A 24104-nucleotide genomic window follows, 5' to 3' on the forward strand; every position below is an offset into this window, starting at 1 on the left:
ACAGAAATGATAACTATACTATGAAGTAAGCCAAGATGAAAGTGATTCCACAGTGACCTTACATGATGTCCTTGAGAAGATAATGACTTCAATGAATGATAAAAATAATTTCACTTCAATAAATTCTCTACCAAAAAGATAGATAAACAGCGGTTTATATGCATGGTTCAGGGGGACAGTATATGTCTAGCATTAATGAGGTCATAGGCTATATTCCAAGTGTTTCCCTAAGCCTTCCTTGAAGATTTTATTAAAACAAATTGATTTGGGTATACCTTCTCATAGCCTCTCTTAAGATGAAAACAGCTTGGAACTCCAAAGAAAACTTGTTGGTGATGTAACCATTCAAGAAGTATGCAATCAGAAGGAGGAGAAGAACCTTTCCCATAAGACAGGCTTACCATAAGATATCACTACAACAGTGATGATCTGACTTTAGATTGTCTGAGCAACAGGAACAACTGACACTGTTCATAATTGCCAACATTCAATAAAAAGGCTCAAAAGATAAGTGTAACTGGTAATACAAAAGGATTGGTGATTTCAAATAGGTCATCATTTGACAAATCCTCATCAAGCAATTTCAGTAATCTCATGTTACCAAAGAATATTCAGTGTTTCAGGTAACTATAAAACATAAATCACCAAATACTAGGTTTAATTTTTAATGCCTGAGGTTACTCATTTTGTATCATATATTAGATATATGAATGTTTACCCAAGACTTACACTATCTATGACACCCTGAAGGCACAGGAATAGTAGAAAAACATTTCCTGCCAATTTATAATTTAACAGATAGAAATAGAAATGGGGTGATAATTTGTATAGGTAATAATCAAAAGATTACTGCATCAAAATAGCACAAAGATTACATCACATACAAAATTATGCATTAAAAGTTCTAATTAATTTATATAAGCAAAGTAATGAATTTACAATTTACTAACAAAATATAAACTTTGGTCTCATTATTAATAGAGAACTGCAAACTAAAAATAATAATCACAGTCATTTATTTATAGAATACACGAATTATGAGCTATGGCTATTCTTAAGTCTTGATAGTACAATGCAAATGCAACATCTAGATAGAAGTTTGCAGAATATGTTAAAGAATATGAATAACCAAGAGAACAATCTAGAGTCAGTTACTGAATAATAGGCTGTCTAAGGATAATGATAGTGCATTGTGTATCTCAAAAAGCTAGAAAAAATGGTTCATATGCATGATTCAGGAGGATAGTGTGTGTTCAGCATTAGTGAGACCATGGGCTATATTCCAAATGTTCCCCTAAGCACCTCAAACAACAACAACAACAACGAAATAATGAATATTCTCAACACAAAACTCTGTCAAAGGTCTGAGATTGATAAATTTATCTTGAATAGACTATTACAAAATATGTACATGTCTGAAAACATCACAGAGATAAATGACAATGATATATGTGATTACTAGTTGTTTCATAATGCAAAACTAATAAATAAAAAAAAAAAACAAATAAAGGAAAGCAAGCAAGAATGTATAGCCCAGGCTGTAACAAACAAGCATGTGCCTTGGAACAATTGTTCACACTTCTTATCAGAGGATCTCATATAATACTCTTCTTTAATTCTTACATAACTCTCTCTCTCTCTCTCTCTCTCTCTCTCTTACACACACACACACACACACACACACACACACACACACACACTCATACCCACACACAACAATTTGTAAAAAGAGTCTTGGGAAGAGTAGAATAATTTTTCACAGTACAAGGGAGAGAGCCAAGAATCCAATGCATGTTCCTATGATTTCAAAGCCTTAATGAACATTTTATAAAATAATTAATTTCACATAACATGTACATTAGGACAAAATATATAGCAATGGTAACAGAGAACTGAAAAGACCTCAAAAGAAGCAGGAAATATGTTGCACCAATTGTAATTGTAATCACCACAAAGATCACATGTTCTCAAATAAGGAAAATTTACATACATATATAAAACTTTTATTTACACTATTTCTAAATTAAAATTTTACATAATTTAAAATTATGATACACATAGTGATCATTTCTGAATCAATCAACAATTTTCTTTATCTTTATAATAGTAATTAATCATTAAAAATATCATTGTCCATATTCCATACATCAAATTCTCAAACTGGATTACAATATCCTTCATAGGACTTCAGGGAGGCCACCACTTAGGTTCAGAACCCTCTTCTAGAGAGATAGCATTTTCTAGCCTTTTCCCCCCTCCATCTCTCCGTCCCTCTCTCTCATTCATTGTGTGTGTGTATGTCTGTGTGTCTGTGTCTGTCTCTATGTGTCTTCCTCCCTCCCTCTCTCTCTCTCTTGCTCTGTCTCTCCGCCTCTGTCTCTCTCTCTTTCTCTGTCCCTCTCTCACACTGTGTGTGTGTGTGTCTGTGTCTGTGTGCCTGTGTCTGTCTCTGCTGTCTCTGTCTCTTTGTGTCTTCCTCCCTCCCTCTCTCCCTCCTGCTCTGTCTTTCTTTGTCTCTCTGTCTCTGTCTCTCTCTTTCTCTGTCCCTCTCTCTCACTCACTGTGTCTGTGTGTCTTTCTCAGTGTCTGCCTCTCTTTCTGTTGTGCTTTTGCACTCTTGCTCTCTCTGTTTTAAATATGGGGACGATCCCTGAACATTGCTCCGAGCTGGAGCCACCTGAGCATCCTAGTGTTATAACTGTTCCAACCAGTCTTCACTAATCAGTTAAAGTGGTCACCATAGTAGTAGAAAGAGTATCTTAGAGTCACAAAGCAAAGTGAGTGCCTTCTCTAAGTCACAACCCCAGTAAGAATCATGTGTGCAGAGAGTGATGGTATATTGAAATGGAACAAAAGCATTGACTTCTGAAAAAGTACTTTTTTTGTGTCATCTTTATTGCTATGTCTCCCTCTTACTCATAATTAGTCAAAAAATATTAAAGGTTAGATAAGAAGGGAAATAACTTTACTAAGGTTTTCCCTGACTTCTAAAGAGACCGACAGAAGGATAACAAATAAATTTTAATTTGCCCACACCTTCTGCTTCTGATGAACTGCCAAGAACACCTTGCCCAAAGGGACTCTGAATGGCTGTACTAATTATATTAATTATGGATGTCTATGTGAAAGCTGAAGAGAAAGTAGTGGTTGCTTAAAATTCGACTGTATTCGTTGCTGGCATTTAAATCTAATATATTTTTCCTCTGTCTTAAATACATCCTCTAGTATCATTTTCTTTTCAAAAGAACATAAACCAAAAGGTAAGTCTGGTGATAGTGTCTTTTGGCTAATATTAATTTAGACAGTAATTGTGCTAGAAAAAAATATGACACAGAACAAAGAAGTAGACAAAGTAAATTACCTGAGTAGTGAGCAGAGATTAGCAAACCCAGAGCCCTCAAATCATGTGAGTCACAGAAACTAGATTTCTATGTTTCCCAGAATCCTCTGAGAGGTGTTTTGCAAAGTAAGACATTCCTAATAAAAGAGACAGCAGACAGTGCCTTTGAAAGATAAATCATTACTTTGTCATGTTTATTGTTATTTTGAAGGACTGCTTTAAAATGTTCAAATTAGTTCCCTAGCTCAAAGAGAAAAGAATGGTGTATAGATTCAATCTGAGTTTGAGCCCCCATTCTACTACAGGTGCATTTTATGTGTTCATCTCCATATTTGGCAAAGATTTACTGAGAATTATAGGTAATAGGAAAGCATAACAGAGATACTTTCCACAATCTGTGGCACATTCTGAATATTAGGCTAACAAATAACATAAAAGTACATGTCAAGGGATAGAGTTGAGGCAAGAGGGGGCACCCCTCCCAGCTGCACTTAGAAAGGTACACATCCTACTCCCTTCCATGGTTATTCTGGGGGATGTAGTGTAGATGCTTTTACTCAACTATGGAAGGCTACATCATAGCCTTTTCTCTATTAAAGCTGAAGATAACTGAATCCAGCACCTCAGCACTACTCAGACCATGTTCCTTTTATGGGAAGAGTTTTACTCTTAGCGGTATCAATCGGTATTCACAAAGCCAGGGTAAATTCTTTATGAAGTCATTGTGGTTTTAGAGCATTCATTCTAGACAAGAATGCAGAAACTCTTCTTGGATGGAAGATATCCCCTGGGATGCTTTCAGATAACCACAGGCCTCCCAGACCATAATCTTGGCTAATCACTAACAGGTTAGCCCTTTGGAGCACAGCACAGACCAATAGTGAAGGAATGTAGTGTCTGCTCTTATAGAATTTTAAATATAGTACAGAAGTTTTTTTCCTTATCTGAATTAATGGAACATTATCGGTTTGGTGAGAAAATCTGAACTAGAATTAATATGCTTCCAGATATATGACATAGATTAGAAATACATTTGCCACTGACTCTGTGCAGAAAGAGGGTATAGTCTTACAATGCAATAAACTTCATGCAATATAATTAACCATCTATCAAATCATCCGAACACACTGGCAAAATCTTACATTATTTTATTTGTACTGAATTAGCAATTAACTCAGCTCAATAAATCTGATTCTATCCCCAAAACACCTATAATAAGATAACCCACATGTATTTGAGTAAAAATGGAAAATAATTTTATAGTACAATATATTCTGTTCGTTTTATTTATCTATATAATAGGCATAGTAAAAATTAGAAATCAGCTTCTCTCTGCTTTTACTTCTAAGGATGTGAGGCCACAAAATAACTGGTCTATGTCTGCCCAGAGAAATGGAACCCTGACTTCCTACTCTGTTTCTAATAAATAACAGGTAATTCAGAATGTTCTGGAAACTAAATGTTACCTAACATTCTGAGGTTTTTGCCAAGAAAATAAGTTAATTAGTATTGGTAAATTTCACACTTCTAAGAAAAAAAGAAATGTTGGACAAATACTTGGTCTCACTTGGAAAAAAAATTTTTCATCTACAGTCAGACCCAATACTGCATTTAACACTGCGTTAAATACTAAAAACAAGAACAAGTCAGAGATGTAGGATGGGTATTTGGGAACCAAGAGTCTATTCTCATTACGTGAAACATGGTCTTAACAAAAACACTTAGGTTTAATAAAACCGGCCTTTTTTTTTTTTCCCCCCTCTGTGGTGTTTACAGTTAGGCATTTTTTCATGCAGATATCTCTTCAGAACTAAATGGTAGAAAGGAACTTTACAGATGCTGAAAATTTTGTTAGTCTTGGTTTCCAAAGTCATCACCAGTTTGGTTATCATTTTTCTTTGGAAGAAAAATACGTGAATTGTAAGAAAAATACAAACTCTACAAATAAACAGTATAGGAAAGAGGTTTTTCTTGTTTGTTTTGTTTAAAGACTTTGGAAAAAAGAAAATGCAACAGGGTGAGGTTTTTTGCTAATATGGGTCATAATTCAGTAAAGTTCACATGGTTTACAGTTATCCCAATTTGAGCTAATTATAGGAGTCCTATGGTTAGGTACTGGCCATTCATTAAGGTGACTCCCATGTTAATAGCCTACTACAAGGGAAGGATGGTGACAAAGAACATTTCCCAGGGTTTACTTGAATTTTTAACTGTATTTTCTTAAAATTAATTTTTCTTTTAAACTATATTTTTATTTGTAAAGAATTTTCATTTTGTCATATCTGACTAGAAAATGCTTATTTTAAATTTCTAGGAAAATAATTTTTTTGTTTTTTCCTTATTTTTTATTGGATATTTTATTTATTTACGTTTCAGATGCCTTCCCCTTTCCACATTTCCCATTCCTAGAAACCCCCTATCCCATTCCCGCTCCTCCTTTTTGCTTTTATACCATTTTAATTACATGTAGGTATTAAGGTCAGTTCTAGGTTGAGGAACTAGCAATACAATAAATGCAAATAGTCAAGGAACAAGCAAGACAATAAACACAAATAGTCAAAGAACAAAAAGGCAATAAACAAAATTCCATTATAATCCTAATCAGGTATCTAATATGGGAAAGAGGGCATGTTTGTACTTTTTTCTGCAGGATGCTGAAGGAGCATGGTGGCCTCCAGAGAGATTGGTGAGACATGCTGATGCCTGAACAAAGAATGCTGACCTGTGAGCTTGCTGAGTGCCCTGACAATGGTGACTGGGAAGCTGTATTGGACATATGTTCCCGACCCACCTTTGCTTACCTATACCCCTGAAGGGACAAGCTGCCTTGCCTCAAGTTTTTAGACCTTGTGGAATAGAGAATCAAAAAGAGAAGTTATGACTCTTGTATTTTCCTTAAATGTGACCAGTTATTTGGACTCAATCATGTACTGGTCTAGAAATCAATCCAATATTGGAAATGACAGTCTTCATTTAGAAGTCTGCTTCTGGGCATTTTCAGAAGACATATTTGGAAGTTAGCTGCAGTTCTCTATGATGTCATATTAGCAAGAGATAAAGTTGGGACAGGATCTGGATTTCAAACAAGTGTCAGTACATGTGTTAAGGCTCTTTTAATTTTCAAGTTAAAATTACTTTTGTTTCTTCTACAGTATATAATGTAAGTTGCATTGATTGTACACTTTCTAATAGTGTTAGTGTGTTAAAATCTGGCATGTCAGTTATGGAGGTCTATCAACCAGCTTTGGTTTTATTGACCTGAGTATCACAGAGCCTTGGTCTTCTGAAAAAAGCTTTTTGGAAGAAGTGAGTCAGACTTTAAGCAGAAGCAAGAGGGCAGTGGGCTTGATTATTGCTGGTATAACAGCTTTAATTACATTAATTGCTAACACCACTGCTTCTGCAACTGCTTTGACACAAAAAGTTAAGACAACTACTTTTGTTAATCATTTAGCAAAAAAAAAAAATGTTACTAATGTATTGAACATACATGAAGATTTAGATAGGCATTTGGAAAAATGGATTGATGCTCCTTATCCTTATTCCAGTTATTGGAAGGAGGTTCAGAGTTTAAGAGTAAGGAGCCATCTCAAGTATCATGCCAAATACCATTAAATTCATGTTAGTTCTAAAATTTACAGTGGTAGTCATTATAATTAGGAAAAAGTTTAAAGACACTTGCAGTGAATTTGTATAATTCTCACACCTCTCTGGATGTTTTAGCTTTGCATAGTAAGCTTTTGAATTTAAAGAATGCTGCTCTGCTGAGGGTTGATGTGGCAGATACTGCTGATAAAATTACCCTTGACATAGGGTCAGTATTTCTATTTTGGTCAAGCTTTAAGAAAATAATTTTTAAACCAGCACTTATTTTACATATTTAGAAGAAATTTTTTTTTCCAAAATAGAGTAACTATCTAAGTTATCCCAAAACATATTTCTTTATTCTTTAAGAGGAAATAATAAAAAGCATGTACTTCAAAAGAATGAAATTTTGAAAGCAAAGTTGCTGGGGGTTACTGCCTTAACTATCTGCTTAGGATTTTCTACCTTAAAATAGACAGAGTTAGGGGCTGGAGAGATGGCTCAGTGGTTAAGAGCACTGACTGCTCTTCCAGAGGTCCTGAGTTCAATTTCCAGCAACCACACAGTGGTTCCCAACCATCTGTAAAATGAGATATGATGTCCACTTCTGGGTCTGTCTGAAGACAGTTACAATGTATATATAGATATAGATATAGATATAGATATAGATATAGATATAGATATAGATATAGATATAGATATAGATATAATCTTTTAAAAAGTAAAAGGAGTTTTTGTTTGTTTATTTTGTTTTGTTTAGATTTACTTTTTAAGGGAATTTATATACTTATGCCTTGAATTGTAGCCAGATTGAAGTTTCCTGAGAACTGAATTCTATAATGGTACAATACCACAAACCATTGTCAAGACTGAAGATGCAAACACAGTGCTATACTCTGTGTATTGTCAGAGATGCCTAACCACAGTGGGTACATGACCTTCCCTCGGTTTTTATTAGAATCAATACATATATACTGTAAGAGTAAACAACTATTTTATGGTCATAATACAAACCTTTGAATTTAATATCAAATTCAATGTTTTATTGTTGATATTTGAATATCAAGATTCTGAAGTTATTTCAACCTACAAATTTTTCTCTAGCTCTTATACCATTCATTTTATCAATGTTGCAATTTTTAAATGTATTAAAGACATTATTTAGCAAAAAATTAATTATCTCTTAATATACATAAAGAAATACCCTCTTTATTTTTAAAAGCTAAGATAAAAGTATACACCTACATACAGGGCCTAAGAAAGGAAAACCAAACAACTACATAGCACAGCCCTGTCCTATGCACAGCTATTATTCAATGGAAGTCTATTGTTTTAAGTCAATCACCTCAAAAAGAAGAAGGAGGAGGAAGAGGAGGAAGAGGAGGAATAGGAGGAAGAGGAGGAGGAGGAGGAGGAGGAGGAGGAGGAGGAGGAGGAGGAGGAGGAGAAGGAGAAGGAGAAGGAGAAGGAGAAGGAGAAGGAGAAGGAGAAGGAGAAGAAGAAGAAGAAGAAGAAGAAGAAGAAGAAGAAGAAGAAGAAGAAGAAGAAGAAGAAGAAGAAGAAGAAGAAGAAGAAGGAGAAAACCAGTTCCAAACAAATGAAAATTTTGTGATTTCTTGCATATTTGAAATTTTGGCATCATAATGTGCTAAGAACAAATCTTTTGTCAAACATCCATTTCCTCCTGTCATTGAACATGAAGGTGCTGGTCACCAGTATGCTGGTCACCAGTATACTTAAGAGAATAACAGTTTGATACACCAGAAGAGCTCAGTTTTAGACTGAGTTTCATAGATTAACAGTCATTTTCTAGAAGACAGAAGAACATTTCAGACTGGAAGAAGACTGAAAGTTCACATCAAGATAGTGGCATCATTAAACGCAGAAAGCATCTGTTCTAGACTAGATTGGGCATCAGAAGGAAACCTCTTTATCAAACTATATGTTTTTGGCCTACATTCTGAAATAAGAACATTTATATCACAAACTATTTAGTCATGTACAAGATATAAAGGGATTCTTATTTACTCTAAGGTACTCTTAAGTAATATATACATAGTTAGTAATGATGACTCTACTCAGAGAGTTTATGTTTCACTCAGAGTAAAAACAGTCAGAACAGAAAAAGAAACCTAAATCACGTGGACTGTCAAAACAGTGCATTTATAATGGCCAAGTAATGGTCAGAAAAGTCAAAGGAAGAGCATAGATGCTCAAATTTATGATCCTTAAGCAATAAAAGGGATCATCATAGACAATCTACATCTTTTTAAGTGCATGAGGCTTTCTTCAAGAAAATTGTAGCACAGTTGCAGAAAATAAGAAACCAACGCCAGCACATCATAGTCCTAACTTTTGAAAAACAATGAAATTAAAATTTTTAGATTTGTCTATCTTAATACTTCTGATCATTCCTAAAAGTAACTCTGTATGGCTACGTACTATTACTAGCTAGTGATACCTGATTACTGCTTATAAAACAAAACAAACAAATAAAACAAAACAAAAAACACCTCATCCTCTTTGCCCTACTTAATAACAAGTCTTAGCCAAACAGGTAAAATATGCTTAGACTTGAGTTCCTTCCTCAGATTTCACTTGGCCTGCACAGATTCCTTCTTGAGGACAATAATTGGGACTTTTTAATTTTTTTTCTTATGAGACTCTAGATTAGTTCATTTGCCCACTACTGAGTTTCATGTGTCCTAAAATACTCTTAAATTAAAATTGTAATCTCGGGTGCCAGCCAAATGCCTGAAAAGAACAACTGTATTGACAACCAGTGTCAAATCAGAGTTATGCCTCATCTCACAACTTGTCAGCATGTTTTTATTGTTTAGTCTATAGGATGATGTTCACACGTGCAGCATGGATACAAGATGGTTGCACAGGGTCACAAGTTCTATGTGAGAAGTGCAGAGCTTCAATGGGGAGTCAAAATATGGCTGACGATGGGATTCAAGAGAGACTGAAATCTGTGACTGTGTCAATATCAAACCTTATCATATTACATACTTTCAAATTTCTCCCCATTCTAAACACCCACCTTTATCTTTCCACACTACAAATGCAAGCAGTAAGTGGAAAAGGTATAAAAAGCTTAAATTACAATATGGCAAATATTTTAAAATGATGTTTTTTTAACTCATGAACTTACAAAACCAACCATCTGAGTAAAAAAAATTGTCATGTGTTTGTGTGTGTGTGTGTGTTGCCAAAAAGCTTGAGAGTCCATAAAAACGATTTTAAGACAAACAGAACTTAAACCCAAAGGAGCTATGGGAAACATCAAGTAGAAATGTACCTCAGGAGGTCAAGCTGGGCTGTTTGATGAGGGCTTTTTGGTCACTGCCAGTTCCGATTTAAGAGTATGCTATTGATGGCCACACCAAAGAGGCCTGAAGGAAGTGAAGACTATTAAATCACTTGCTTACCTCAAGTGAGCACCAGTGGTACTCAGTCAATGATTTTATTGATCTGAATACTGTTCAATTAAGTGTGTTTATTTTGATTCTGTGATTAACATGCATTTGCAGAAGGCATCCTCACAGCGAAACACCGGCTAATGGGATCCCTTCTGTTCCTCTTTCGCAGGTATTTATGTCTTTTCAGTGTAATGGGTTATGCACTCAATAAACAAATATTACAGCATTTGAGAGCAGGATTTAGTGCAATGCCTACATTCTTGGGCCCTCTGAGAACTCATTTCTTCAGAACAGTATGTGAATAGAAACACAAAGCAAAAGGTAGTAATTAAATGCAAGGAACAGGAGGATTATGGCTGCAACATACAAAGTACAGTTGCTGATACAATAAGGAAAACCCATTTTTTTGCTAAAGTTGCCAGATTTAGACTGTTAACTTAAAAAGAAAATGAAGAGAAAAACAGATGTTTAAACGAGAAAAATATACAAGAGTTCAAGTAAAGAATTCTGTGTTTCTCTGTGATGTCACCCAATGTTGTGTCCAATACCATCAGATCTCATGTGCTTGCTGGCTGGCTCTCCACATCCAATACCTCCATTTTCTGCTTATTCCTTTTCTTATGTTCTTATTTGTGCCCTCAGGAAAGAATTTGTTAGACTATTAATGTGGAAACATTTCTTTTCCCAAACCAATAAGCAACCATTCCCATATAATAATGCAACTGAAGAGAATGCGATTTCTGAGATTCTATCAATAACTTCAACATTCTGCCGAATAAGAATGAAAAATATAACTAGACAAACGCTGTTTGGATGAAATTCTTCAGAGTCAATTATAATTCTGTCTTTAGGACAGTTATGGCTGATGATCTGAAGACAGAGAAACACAAAAAATCTTGGATTACTCTTTGTACCCCCAAAATGGGCATATTGTGCAATGTTTTTGAATGGGTATTTTACATAATGGCAAACACTATATATGAAAACTTTCTGATTAATTGTGTTTAAAAGTGGCTCTATTCATGTGTATACCACAGACCTATTCAGATTATTAAGCTTTTCTCAAGTAGTACTGCCTGATTCCTCTTCTTATGCTTCTTGCCAGATATCAACTAGAAGACACAAATGTCTCTTCTAGAACTTGTCTCACACAAAAACCATTTAATAACTCATTCTGTGTAGCTACATTAACTCATATGGTTGTAGCTTTCTGTTTATAATGCAGAATAAGAAGAAAGATCCCCTAACACTAGACGTGACCAGGACTCCATCTGAGTTGATTCTGAAAAGTAGAGTTTTCATTTGAGTTGTTTTATCTTATCCCTAACATACAAATCTCACTCAAAGAACCCAATCACCTCTTCTTTGGGCTTCCCCAGGGGATCCATGCATCCTCTTTTTATTTTAGTGTCATCTGTTCTCAAGACTCCAAATATTTACCAGATTTTTTTCTCTACTCATAGTAGGTTTTCCTCCCAAATACTTTGCTCTTGAGTTATTGAGTGTTTTAGGAAATTTCCATCCCTGTCTTTGCTTATTCCATCTTCCCACATAGAAACACCTCCAAACACACTTGATTTCTTGGTATCTCCTGAAAATATCCACCATCAATACATCTATCAGTTCCGTGGATAGAATGGTTTAAAATTTATAACAGCCACCCTGACTTTTCCTGTAGATACCATTCAAGAGCCTCAAATACACATTCTTATCTCATTCGGACACAGCTGTCCTCTTAGCTACTGAATATTTGAAAACAAACCTAGAGATTAAGGATTGAGTCCTGGTAGAGTTCGTGACTAGCATGAAGATGCCCTGTTTGTTCTCCAGCTCTGCAGAAACTGGGAGTCATGGAGCATGCCTATAATTCTAGCACACTTAGGAAGATAATGTAGAAAAACCAGGAGTTCAAGATCATCCTGGGCTGCATAGTGAGTTAGTGCTTACTCTTGGATACGTAAAACTAACAGACAATAAAAATAAATAAATATATGAAAACAACCCTGAACAAACAAACAAGGAGCCAACTAAATCACTTGAAGCTTTTCTGATAATTTCACCTCAACTACTTTATAACCAGTTCTTATGCTCTGAACATACAATTTTACTTTTGTTTTTGTTTTTCTAAACAGAATTTCCCTGTCTATCAACCCTGGCTGTCACGGAATTCACTTTGTAGATCAGGGTATCCCTGAACTCATAGAGATATGCCTGCCTCTGCTTCCCAAGTGCTGGCATTAAAAGCATGTGCACACCGAATATATCATATTCTCTCTCTCTCTCTCTCTCTCTCTCTCTCTCTCTCTCTCTCTCTCTCTCTCTCTCTCTGTCTCCTCTTTCTCTCTCTCCCCTTGGTTTACATTTCCAACATTGGATTTTTCCCTTCATGCTAACCCCAATCAATCCATCCCACATTCTTCTTTCTCTTGTTCCTGGTTTATCTTTCTAGTCGTCTTCTTTTTCTATTTCATTCTCTCTTCCTTCCTCTTTTCTCCCCCTTTTTAAAATCCTTCATTTAATTGATAAGCATGTTCTATGTGCTGATCAATAGAAACATATATAAAGAAATTTGCAGAATGCTTTTCATTACACGTTGGCAAAGATTTTACTTACCCAAACTAAAAAAGATTTTTCCAAACAAATACATAGTGAAGTTGATACCCTTCACCTAGATTTCAAAAATCTCCCACAAGGACTACATCTCACAGTGCTTTAAAGGTACCTTATTCTTGAGTTTTAATGTATGTTGTTCTCTGTAAGTCAAGCAGTACAGTTACTCACATGACCTCCCCTCATTGTGTGTCTTACAGACCAAGGGACCTATAATGCTGACTAGCAATTTCAGATTTATAGTTGAAATGTATCTATTAAGTAGCAAGAACAATACATCATATAATTGTTTGAGAGCTGAATTACTTTTAAGAATTCAGGACCGAAAGAATAAGAACCACTACACACACACACACACACACACACACACACACACACACACACACACACATTCTTTCTTAGTAAGAAAAAAATTGTAACATTAAGTTTTTAACTTGAGCATTCCTTTTATTTTGGCCACTTCATTTTGCAATGAGCAGCAACAGGTATAAGAAAATAGAATTACTCATACTCCAATCATAGCTTATAGTTGTCCCCTCTACCCATCCTCATCTTTGCACATGTTGGTTTGTCCAGTAAATACTGTAAAGTGCAAATCAAAGCCCACAACCACGAAGCTTCTTCCTATGGCTATACGAGAAAGAATGAATTATGCTCTAGCTTGCCTTTGTAAGATTTCAACTTTTTAAAATGTCACTTTTACATCGCCATAAGCATGAATTAGTTGGTACATTAAAAAAAAAAAATGGTATGAAAGGCTTGGAGAATATTTTCTCTTTTTTTTCTCAGACTTAAAGATACAAATTTCCTAAACTTTAAAATTCAATATAGACTGAAAGCAGGGAGTGGTGGTGAACACTGCAATCATCAAGTGGCATAGACCATTCTGTTCTTGGAGAAACAAACATCCTAAGCCTAAAATACTGTCTATGATGATAGTGTTGTACTCAAATACCATGAACCTTAATCACTGCTGATCTAATGTTTCAAATCAAGAAAGAACAATTTCTAAATTACGTATTCTGTTTAAACTCCCTTATATAAATCTGTAAGAATTGGGGGCGGGGAGGAGAACAAAGATAATTCTCATTCCACTAACTTCTTTGGCTTTATAACAGGAAATACAGAGAGCAGACCTGGTATCAAAATGAAGTCAGCTGGCTAAGGGCTGGAAGGAGAGGTTCTATACTTACAAAGATCCTGAGAATGACTATCTCCACCTCTATCCTACCCAGACAGCTAAATGAACAGTAGTATTTGAGAATCTGTTTCAAAATCTACACTTGCATCTTGACCTATAATAAAAATCAGAGCTTTGCTGTCCCCAACATGCCCTGATCAGGTCACCATGACTATGGAGAATGGAGACATGTACCCAGGGATCCAGACAGACTGGATATTCTGAGATTGTGCCTTGGAGATGGCTTTTATATATCTACCTAGGACAGGAGAAACAGCGGTTCCAGTAAATGCAACAATAAAAATAGCAACTGGTATCTTTTCAAAGGTTCTTTGCTATTGCAAATACTAAGCTCATTTCTCTCCAACAGGATCTTCACTTATAACTAAATGACTTGTTCAACTCTAAAAACACTAAAATATATTGTATCTTTGTTTAAGTAGTCATGCCACATTGTCCCCTTCCAAAAGCACTTGTGCCCCGACATTCAAATGTAGATCCCCAGATGTTGTCTAACTCAATTTAATGTCTATAAATATGAATTTAACCTGACAGAGAATGGATAAATTCAATGTAAGAAACCCAGTACCACTTCCATTTGGCTAAGGCCACTGTTATAAAGTTTTAATGGAGTCTTAAAAAACAATGGTGAATATAAGAATTTTTCAGAGATAGCCTTTCCTAAATGCAATTACAATAAACTCACCTCAATAGAATAGCATTATAGGAAGAGTCATAAAAAATGTTTCTTATTTAATTACAGACTATTTTCTAGGCATGATAGAGAGAGATACCATTCATTATCTCATTTAATTTCCACAAAAACCTCATTATAGAGGTACTATAATAATTTTATATTATGATTATCAAAACTGAAAGTTAAAGAGATTAGAAACTTACTCCAATAAGGTATTAAAGCTGAGACCTGGAGGTGAAGTGAGATTCTTTGACATTTGTTAGAGAGCAATGGTCATCTGACATAAAACCTTGAGATATCCCTAAATGTGTTGGTCTGTAAAAACAATTACATTCTGAAACTCAACTCATTGCAATGAAATATATCATGGCCATCTTATGTTCTGATAGATAATAAGAACAGAAATCCAAAGCTTATTAGACACACTTATATTCTTTTCATCACAATTCTATAAATAATCAGATTTGGAGTAGAGGATATCTAGCTTAAATGTTTTTGTGTGTAGTCTGGTATCCCATGTCCCTTTTATTTGTGATGAATTGATGTTGGGTATGAATGCCTGAGAAGAAGTTCATAGTATCCCTTGAAAATTAGGGTTTTTTTTTTTTTTTTGAAAACCTTGAAGGACAACTTGTAACATAAAATTAACTGAATTATTAATAAGAAACTACTAATTTACTGGGCATGGTGGCACATGCCTTTAGACCAAGCAATTGAGAGGGAGAGGCAGGTAGATCTCTGAGTTTGAGGCCAGCCTGGTCCAGAAAACGAGTTCGAGGATAACCAGGGCTGTAGACAGAGAAACCCTGTTTCAAAAAAAACCAAACCAATAAAAGCAATAAGCAAAGAACAAAGAGCAAAAAGCAAAAGCAAACAAACCCTGAAAGAAACCATTAATTCACCCTAAACAGCCCCGAATAAAACTGATTCTATATGGGAAATATTTTGAATTCTATATCCTGAGATCATGCAAACATTTGTCTACCCAGCTGGAAAATACATGGACAAAGAAACCAGAGGCAGGCCAAGCCAACTGTTCAAACCCTACCCTCTCAACAAAAGCCAGAGGCATACAGAGGTCCTTTGTTTCTGTTCTTCACACTATATTTCTCTTTTGATCTGCTTGCTTAACATAGCTCTCCTGTTTATTTGTTTAAGGGAATATGGCCCAGATTTTTCTATCAGTTTAATATTTCAGCCTAATAAACCTTTTTTTTAGAAGACATTGCTGTCCTCACACTGAAACTGAAATCAGAAGGGAAAAGCACACTATGTGCAAATTTAATTCTATCAGAAATACACTCATTTTATTAATGAAATTGTAATTTAGTAATTTCTAGAATTAAACTCAAAACAACTTGTATCTCAAATATATTTTCTTCAAGGCTCTGCTTAACAACTACTGACTCTTGTTACACAGGTCAGTCAAATTATCTTTTTTAGATTAAGGGCACATGCCACTTCCTTTGAGAGAAAAACATTCTTAACGTTAAAATCAGGTTCCTTTAAAAAAAATGTATTCTAAACCCTAAAGGATAAACATTTATCCGCTAAGACAGAAGGATACAGATTTTAATGGCATCTTGCTTTAGGACTCAAAATAAATAAGGCAGAGATGACTTTCCATCTTCTTACAACTAAATTATAGAGATTAAAATACATAAACACAAAATGAATATGTTCCATTTGCATATTATATTTTGCTGTTAAAGTTGATATTGAAGATTAAGGGTCACCATTTAATCCTCACTATCCTAATCCCTAAAATTACAAAGACAGGCGTGAGTGCATGTCTGCAGCACTAAATTACCTTGAAAGAAAGCAAATTCCGGATAAAAAAGGAAGCATATTTATATTATAGTGATTTAAAATCTGTCGCCTAAACACATCTTCTCCCCTCAATCCATTGACCTAAATTGCACACTAAAAGCTTGTTTGTCTGCAAATGGGCAGCTAACACTTTGAGACAACCCAGAGAGTCTTCGCTTATGCAGAATCACGCCAACTATTTTTCTGACTACAATAAACACTGTCTTGTTCATATTCCACAGAAACAGGAATTGTGTTATAAAACAGGAGACTTTCTTTACAGTCTCATAACCATTTCCTGGATAGTTAGTTATGAAAATTCAGAACTGTGGCTATAAAAAATAGTGGCTGCAAAAGTATCTATGAGATATTTAATTAAAATCCTACATAATCTAACAAAATACAGCTAATGCTATAAAATTCAAACACAGAGGAAAATAGGAAACATGGGCTTTTTTTTTTTAATGGTTAACACAAACCTCATTGGCAAGTTTTTATTTCCTATGTATTCTTCACCATTTTCTGAAATCTCAAGTCTCATGTAACGAATTTTCAAAGGAGAATAAAACCAACTTACAAATTTATCTAGTGGCTCAGAATCCTCTTGGAGTCTTATCTTCTGTTAGAAAACATGCCAATATCTGTGTTCTGTATACAACAAAAGCCACAAGCAGAAAGTCTAAACAGTATATTCTGTCAAGCAGTCACCTTTTGCTTTAGGTACTGCAGTCTTCTGTGTATGCAATTCCTTTAGGAAGCATTTTCTGAAATCACATTCTGTACATCCATCAGACCATCACTCTTACACTGGGCTTGGTTTCTTTACAAATCTGGGCTGTCATCAGTCAATACTGTAGTATGGTACCATGCACACTACTTTAAAATGGATCGCAAGCAAATTTTGCATCTCTGAACAATAAATTCCCCATTGTTAAAATCCATGTGACTATGTAACAATTTGTAAAACTTCAGGTAACATTAAGTATTTTAGAAAGCTGAGGACTAAAATGGGTCTGAGTACTTAAATACGTTTCAAAGATCACCCAGTGTGTTGGAAAATTAGTATGATGCTGTCATTGCCAGTGTAAATACATATTCAAGTGCATTTCAAAGCACAAGAAAATTTCTTTTTATCACAAATCCTCATTTTATGTAGTCGTGGGGAATACAAAGAGTCCAATGATCTTAAAAGGGAGAATCCACAGCAAATGATCCAGTGATGCAAGGCAGTTCAGCACAGTTCCCTGCTGCTTAGTCACAGTAGTTACAAAAACAGACTAATGAAGGCTGCAAAAATTATAATTAATTTTCATTCTAACGAAGTCACCCTGCTCCAATCAGTTGCCCATCAAATGTCAGTGTAAATTATGCTAAAGGACAAAAAAATTATTAATCCAGATTTATAGAGTAAAAGAATCCTTACACTTTATTAAAATTAAGAATGCCTATATGGGAATTACTTTTAACGAACAACACATTACAGTTACTAAATTCAATGTAGCCTTTGCCTCTTGTGTGTTTGTTTTCACAGCCTGACTGGTGCAGAAGGCGCAGTCAGCTTAACGCCCATCCAAAATGGCAGCCTGCCTCCTTACTTGGTTCTCACATCTATAACGTTTTAACAGAAAATCTGTACCAGATGTTTTCAATTTTAAGGAGAGGATAAGTATGTTTTTTAAATATGCTCTAAACAGTAAAGGTTGGCATTTATAGTAATAAGGTACATGCCTTTTTGAGACTGGAACACTGGGATGACTAAGTACTCTTAAGCCCTAAGTCTATGAAAGTATTCATAGACTAGTACCAATAAAAACAAGTCCTGATGTACTTTATTAAACATTTCATTCAAGTAAATGTGTTTTGTCTCTATCCTCTAATAGGTGATCATTTATTTCAAAGGCGCATGCATGAGGACATCCAACAATGACATCTATTCTCAACCCTTTCCTGGAAGGTTAAAGTGGTTAGCTAGATGCATCATCTGCTATCACACAGGACAGTAAAAACGGAAAATCAGTGACTTATTAGCGTGTGTCTCATATTAGCTGGGCCTTCCCTGCTGAGGATTGGGAAGCATGATGCTGTAAAATACTTAGAAGATTGACTTTTATCAGAGCCATTTATGGAAGAGAAATTCCGATCTGGAAATGATGATTAAAAAAAAATTCCAACAGAAGAAATAGCATATGAATTATTTAACAGTGTGTAAAAGAAAGATTTTCTAAAGTAAATGTGTGTTTTCTTTACACTGTTATTCATGGCACCAATCTTTATGAGGACATGTTTTAAAATAGTTCTTTAGTCTCTGTTATTAAAGTTTTCCCCTTTAAATGAGAGGAATGATTCTGACCTTCCCCAGACTCTAGACATCCACTGATCTACTCTGTGTCTCCCCAGCCCAGAATGGTTCAGCCAGGAGAGACAAACAATGGCTCAACTTCTATATTTCCTAGATCTTGGTTTCTCTACTGAGGTGACCCAAAGGATACAAAAGAGTCAACTAGCAACACTGTCGTCTTTCATTCTCAAGGAGCAAAGCAGATGTTCCTTTCTCCTTTTTTTCTTTTTCTAGTCTTGTTTCACTTTCATTTTAATGTTAGAACACTGTACAAGACAATCTCTGGAAGTTCAGATTGCATTGTGCAATTAAAAAACGAGCAAACAAAAGACAATTGTATTAGTTACTTCAGGAGGTAGACATAGAGAAAGACATATGATTACTATGATTACGGTCCTCTGTGCTGCCTGGCTTAAGCTCTCTATCTAAAGTGTCTGAATTGGATTGAATGTTTAACTCTCAACTGTACTAGGAACTGAAATATACTGCATTAGGGGAGCAGCTTGCACATCACCAGGGCCTGCTCAGTGTAATGGTGACTGCTTCGAATAGTATTTTAATTTCTCCCATCCACATTTTGAAAGGAAGGAATGATGAAGATGACACCCCCATTATTCAAAACCCAGCTCTAGAAACTAGCCAATGTAGAATTTTCCAATGGTCTCCTGTCCAGGAAAACCATAGATATGAAAAGCCCTCTCATCTTTTGTGATTGTTTTTATCTTATGAAGCCATACTTCAAAAACAATACATATTTCAAATGCACCTTTCAGTTTTAATATTGATCAATGAACGCATTCTAAGGCATTTTCATTGTTTTATTTTCTTGGATTTTTCCCATTGTGGTCAATTTCAAGACTGTCTTTAAGATCTAATTTAACAAACAAACAAATGAAAATGTTCAAAGCAATATTTAATTAAGGCTTAAAATTTTTTGAATAAATAAAATATACATAGCAATGATGGCATAGTTATTTCATTACTTTTAACTAGATTGTAAATGCACAAAATGTTGTGAATACTAGTAATTTACCCATTAATGCTCCATTAGACATATACTCCGAAATACCCCATAACACAGATTACTCTTCTAAAATGTAAAGTTATTTTGAAAATAAAGTCACTTCACCTCAATATGCCTCTATCATTAGCTCTTAATAAACATAATATATACACTGGAAATGAAATGACGGTGAAAGTGAACTCAAAAGAAAGTATTACTCATGAAAATCACTTGAATTAACTAGAAAACATTATCATATATTTTATACCTTAACAAAACAGAATCATAACCTATGGGTCTGACAAATTTTATGTGAAGTAGTCCATGTGGTCAGTACACATCCCTTAACATGGAACTTTATATTGAGATTACTTTTGTTATATACTGATTGATAGAGTATTTATCTCCTCTACTGATACTGAAATTATGGCTTACTTTTGAGTCTGAAATGCCTTTGTCTATATTTGTAAGGCAATATTTGCTCTTCTTCACAGATCTGAGATTGAACTGGAAACAGGAGTGATGGCTCCAGCAAACACACAGACTCCTGGCCATGTGTTGCTTTTCTCAATGTCTGGATGACAGTCTCCACGTGCTAAAAGGCAAGTAAATGCCTAGGGCCATATTGACTCATCTGGGAGGGAACAACCTTCTCTACTGATTCAAACCATTAATTTCTCACCCTAAGCTCACTGCACCTCCCAGCATAACATCTCCCTACCCAAACCCTGCCAGGCTCAGCTCCACCATGACCACCCTCCTGTTCTGTGTTATATTCCACTCCACATGTGAAATCTCATCCACTTTAAACCTGATTACTTTCCAGACAGTTCTGAAGTTGATGGAGTCTGAGAATCTTACTTCTGAGACAGACACCTCAAAATAAATTTGTTCTCCTTCATATCTTTCTGAAATTTCCTGTGACTATTCTAGGTATTCAAGGGATCTAGGCTGGGAACACCAGAAATTTGCTATAAAGAAGAGCCTCCAAGTTGGCAAGTCTAGGTTTGAAAGCCAGACCCACACATAGACATACATCCCTGAGTAAGCCACCTGACCCTTTTTGGTCCAATTTTCTAACTTGGATAGTCCTATGTGTGTCAGTAGACTATTGAGAGGACCAAATAAGACAATAACCTTATCATTAGTTATGATGTGATTAAATATAGATGACATGCATACACACATCTGTATGTGTATATATATACATATAAAACATATGTATAAACATATAATATATATATATATATATATATATATATATATATATATATATACAAATTATTAGGTGTCCCAAATCAAGAGCCAAGTGTTAATTAAATTTAAACGTTCTAAATCTTTTTTGAAAAGTAATTTAAAGCATTCTGTTTGGGGGGGGGAAATTCTTTTTAAAATCTCTTATAACATGTTTCAACAGTATATGAATAATATTCGCAGAATCAATAGATTTGTTTCAGAATTTTCAACTCAGTCATTATCTCTTTCCTCACGTGGTCGAACAGCATTCCATTGCCTATTCCTAAGCCTATTCCCTCTCTAAAATACCATAAATGGTTTCCTTTGAGGATGATTTAAATTTTGCCCATTTATTATAGAAGAATCTTCAATATCCTCAAGAATCTTTTGTCCTTATGACTTCAAGATGAATTACTTTTTACAGTATCTTCTAACTTAATTATCCCAGAGGTAAATTGTTCTTTCTTAATGAATAGGAAAAACAAACAAACAAATGAACACCAAGTTTTCCTTTGTTATTCTCAAATCTGCTTCTCTCCCTTACACAGAAGGATCTTGAAATCTAACACACAGTGCAAAGATGCATATGGTCCAGCAATGCATCCCTCTATTATTTCATAGACTCCAGTAAATTTCTGCTCCTATTCTTCTCCTTTTGAGATTTATTAAAACCAGCTTTTTAGTCATCTGTAAGCCTGTCCATGCTGGCTCGGAGCATTCCTATTACCCTGGTCTGGAGCTTTTCAATCTGTTATGTGTCTTTTGGGGTGAAAGGTTCACATGTATAATATTTCCATTTTGTTCATGCTGATGCAATAGAATTTTATAACAGACAACAAAGAACTGGCATCTCACTGACGGCATATGTAAAATCGTATCAGGAGAAAGGGGCAAATCCCAGGACCACCGTAAGAGCCAGAGTCTAGGTAGCCCCATTCTCCAGCCATACATCTCAAGGGAGTACTTTTCTAATTAATTGGAATAATATGTCACCTAAATGGAACAACAAAAATCATCTCTGCCTCTAAAACCATGAAAATTAGGCATAAAAATTAGCACAAAAGTAAGTAAAAGCAGGCTTGTTAATTAAAGACATAGCAGACTGATTTTTAAGTTACAACTCTCTACTCTGAGAGCTCATCTCCACCTCTACTCAATGGAAAAAAAGATACTCATACAACACAGCACCTTTTCAACTCAGTACCAGCAATCTGAGAATCCAAACAGCAGGCAAGCAAGCATCTCTCTCTTATCTGACATTCTGAACCTACGCTGATACGTCTCTGTGGGAAGGAGATCCTGAAAAGAACAACCAGTCTCACAAATTCTGCGGATATATGTTTTACATTGTGATTTCATTTGCTCCGTTAAGTTTTTAAGAAATGTTCCTGCCGAATCAATGACCCACTAAACAAAAGCAATTGCAGAAGGGAGGCTGTTGTATGGATGCTAACTTTATCTACATCCTAGAAATATTACCATAAGCAAAGCAGACATACTGATCCGCACATGATTTCCAGAAGATAAAGTCTCTCAAATAAACTTACTTTTTTTCCCCTTACAACCCATGAACATGACAGGAAGTCCTCTGATCACCCAAAGAAGAAACACTTATTTCAATAATTAATAAAACTACTTGTGAATATGAATATTTAAAGAGTCAACTCAAAAAGCCTAGAGGATTACAGGCAACCACTTCCACAACGATTGGGCGTATCCCCCCAGAGTGTGTTAGTTGTCACTAATACCCCACTTCAAACCTGTGACTTTGCAAGGACCTTGTTCTGATGGTCTAATAGTGTCAGGCCCACACTTCAATATTTAAATTATTAAAGTCATGATAAAGCCCAGTGCTGCCACCTGCACTGAAAGGGTGTGTGCCCTTCCTTTCATGTTTCGATTAACATGGGGCTGACTTTCCAATTTGTGGATTAACTAGACCTTTTACTAGTTCTTTGCTCCCACTGATTTCCTGCCTCTTGGCCATTTCTTAGTTCATTTTCATATCCCCTAGAGGGGAAAGAGAGAAAATTAAACTCAAACCTATGGAATTTACTCTAATGAAAGGAATGGGAAGAGATTGGAAACCCCTGGCTGAAATGAGGTTTGGGGATTTTCATACTTGCTTTGGTTCCAGCTAACCTACAATATAGAGGGCCTACTTTATATGAAACCATTTATCCTCCACCTCCACAATATAATTTAACTGTGACGAGGAAGGGAAAGCTATTGCACAGACCAGAACTTGTCATAAAGTTCCTAAACAAAATTATATTTAAGGAGATAAGTATATGTAAAGCTTGGGGTCAATATATTGGAGATTCAAACTTTGCATAAAACAAGTTGAACCACATGTCTGTTCTTGCATCAAATTTCCTATTATGTTTTGGTTTACAAAATAAAAATTAACTAATAGGTTTCTGCTTATTCACTGTTTTGTTTTGTTTTGTTTTAGAATAAAGTGCTCAGACCAGGTTCCCAAAGGGTTAATGTTTCTGGGTGAGCTGAAATTCATGAGTATAATCTTGAACAAGTGAGGTGAAGTTCTATCAGGTCTATTTCAGCCTATCAAGGATTACCGCTAGCTGCATAATCCTGCTGGGCCTCAGGGAGGAACATTCTATTGTATTTGAAATCCTGACCAGGAAAGAACAGAAGGTTAAATGGGTGCCTTGCTCTGTAATCAAATACCACAGGCACTACTTATCTATTCAATGAACAACTGACGTAGAAAATCAATTAGGAACCAAATCGCTTCTTAGGAATTTTTACTCAGAAAGATGTAAGTCTAAAACAAAAAAAAATATTTGATGTGTTTTATGGTAACATACTAGGAACTGTGGGTTGTCAAAAGTTATTTTAACAGCTTTTTAAAATATGT

At 35.2% G+C, this 24104-nt stretch overlaps 1 protein-coding gene across 5 annotated transcripts in view; it reads right to left on the reverse strand.

Moving 5' to 3' along the window:
* Window positions 1-24104, reverse strand: part of Zfhx4 (zinc finger homeobox 4) — a 185438-nt gene that overhangs the window by 113526 nt on the left and 47808 nt on the right. The gene's annotated exons all lie outside the window — the stretch shown is intronic.

The sequence above is a fragment of the Arvicanthis niloticus genome, chromosome 13 (genome assembly GCF_011762505.2).
Source record: "Arvicanthis niloticus isolate mArvNil1 chromosome 13, mArvNil1.pat.X, whole genome shotgun sequence".
In the NCBI taxonomy this organism is placed as follows: domain Eukaryota; kingdom Metazoa; phylum Chordata; class Mammalia; order Rodentia; family Muridae; genus Arvicanthis; species Arvicanthis niloticus.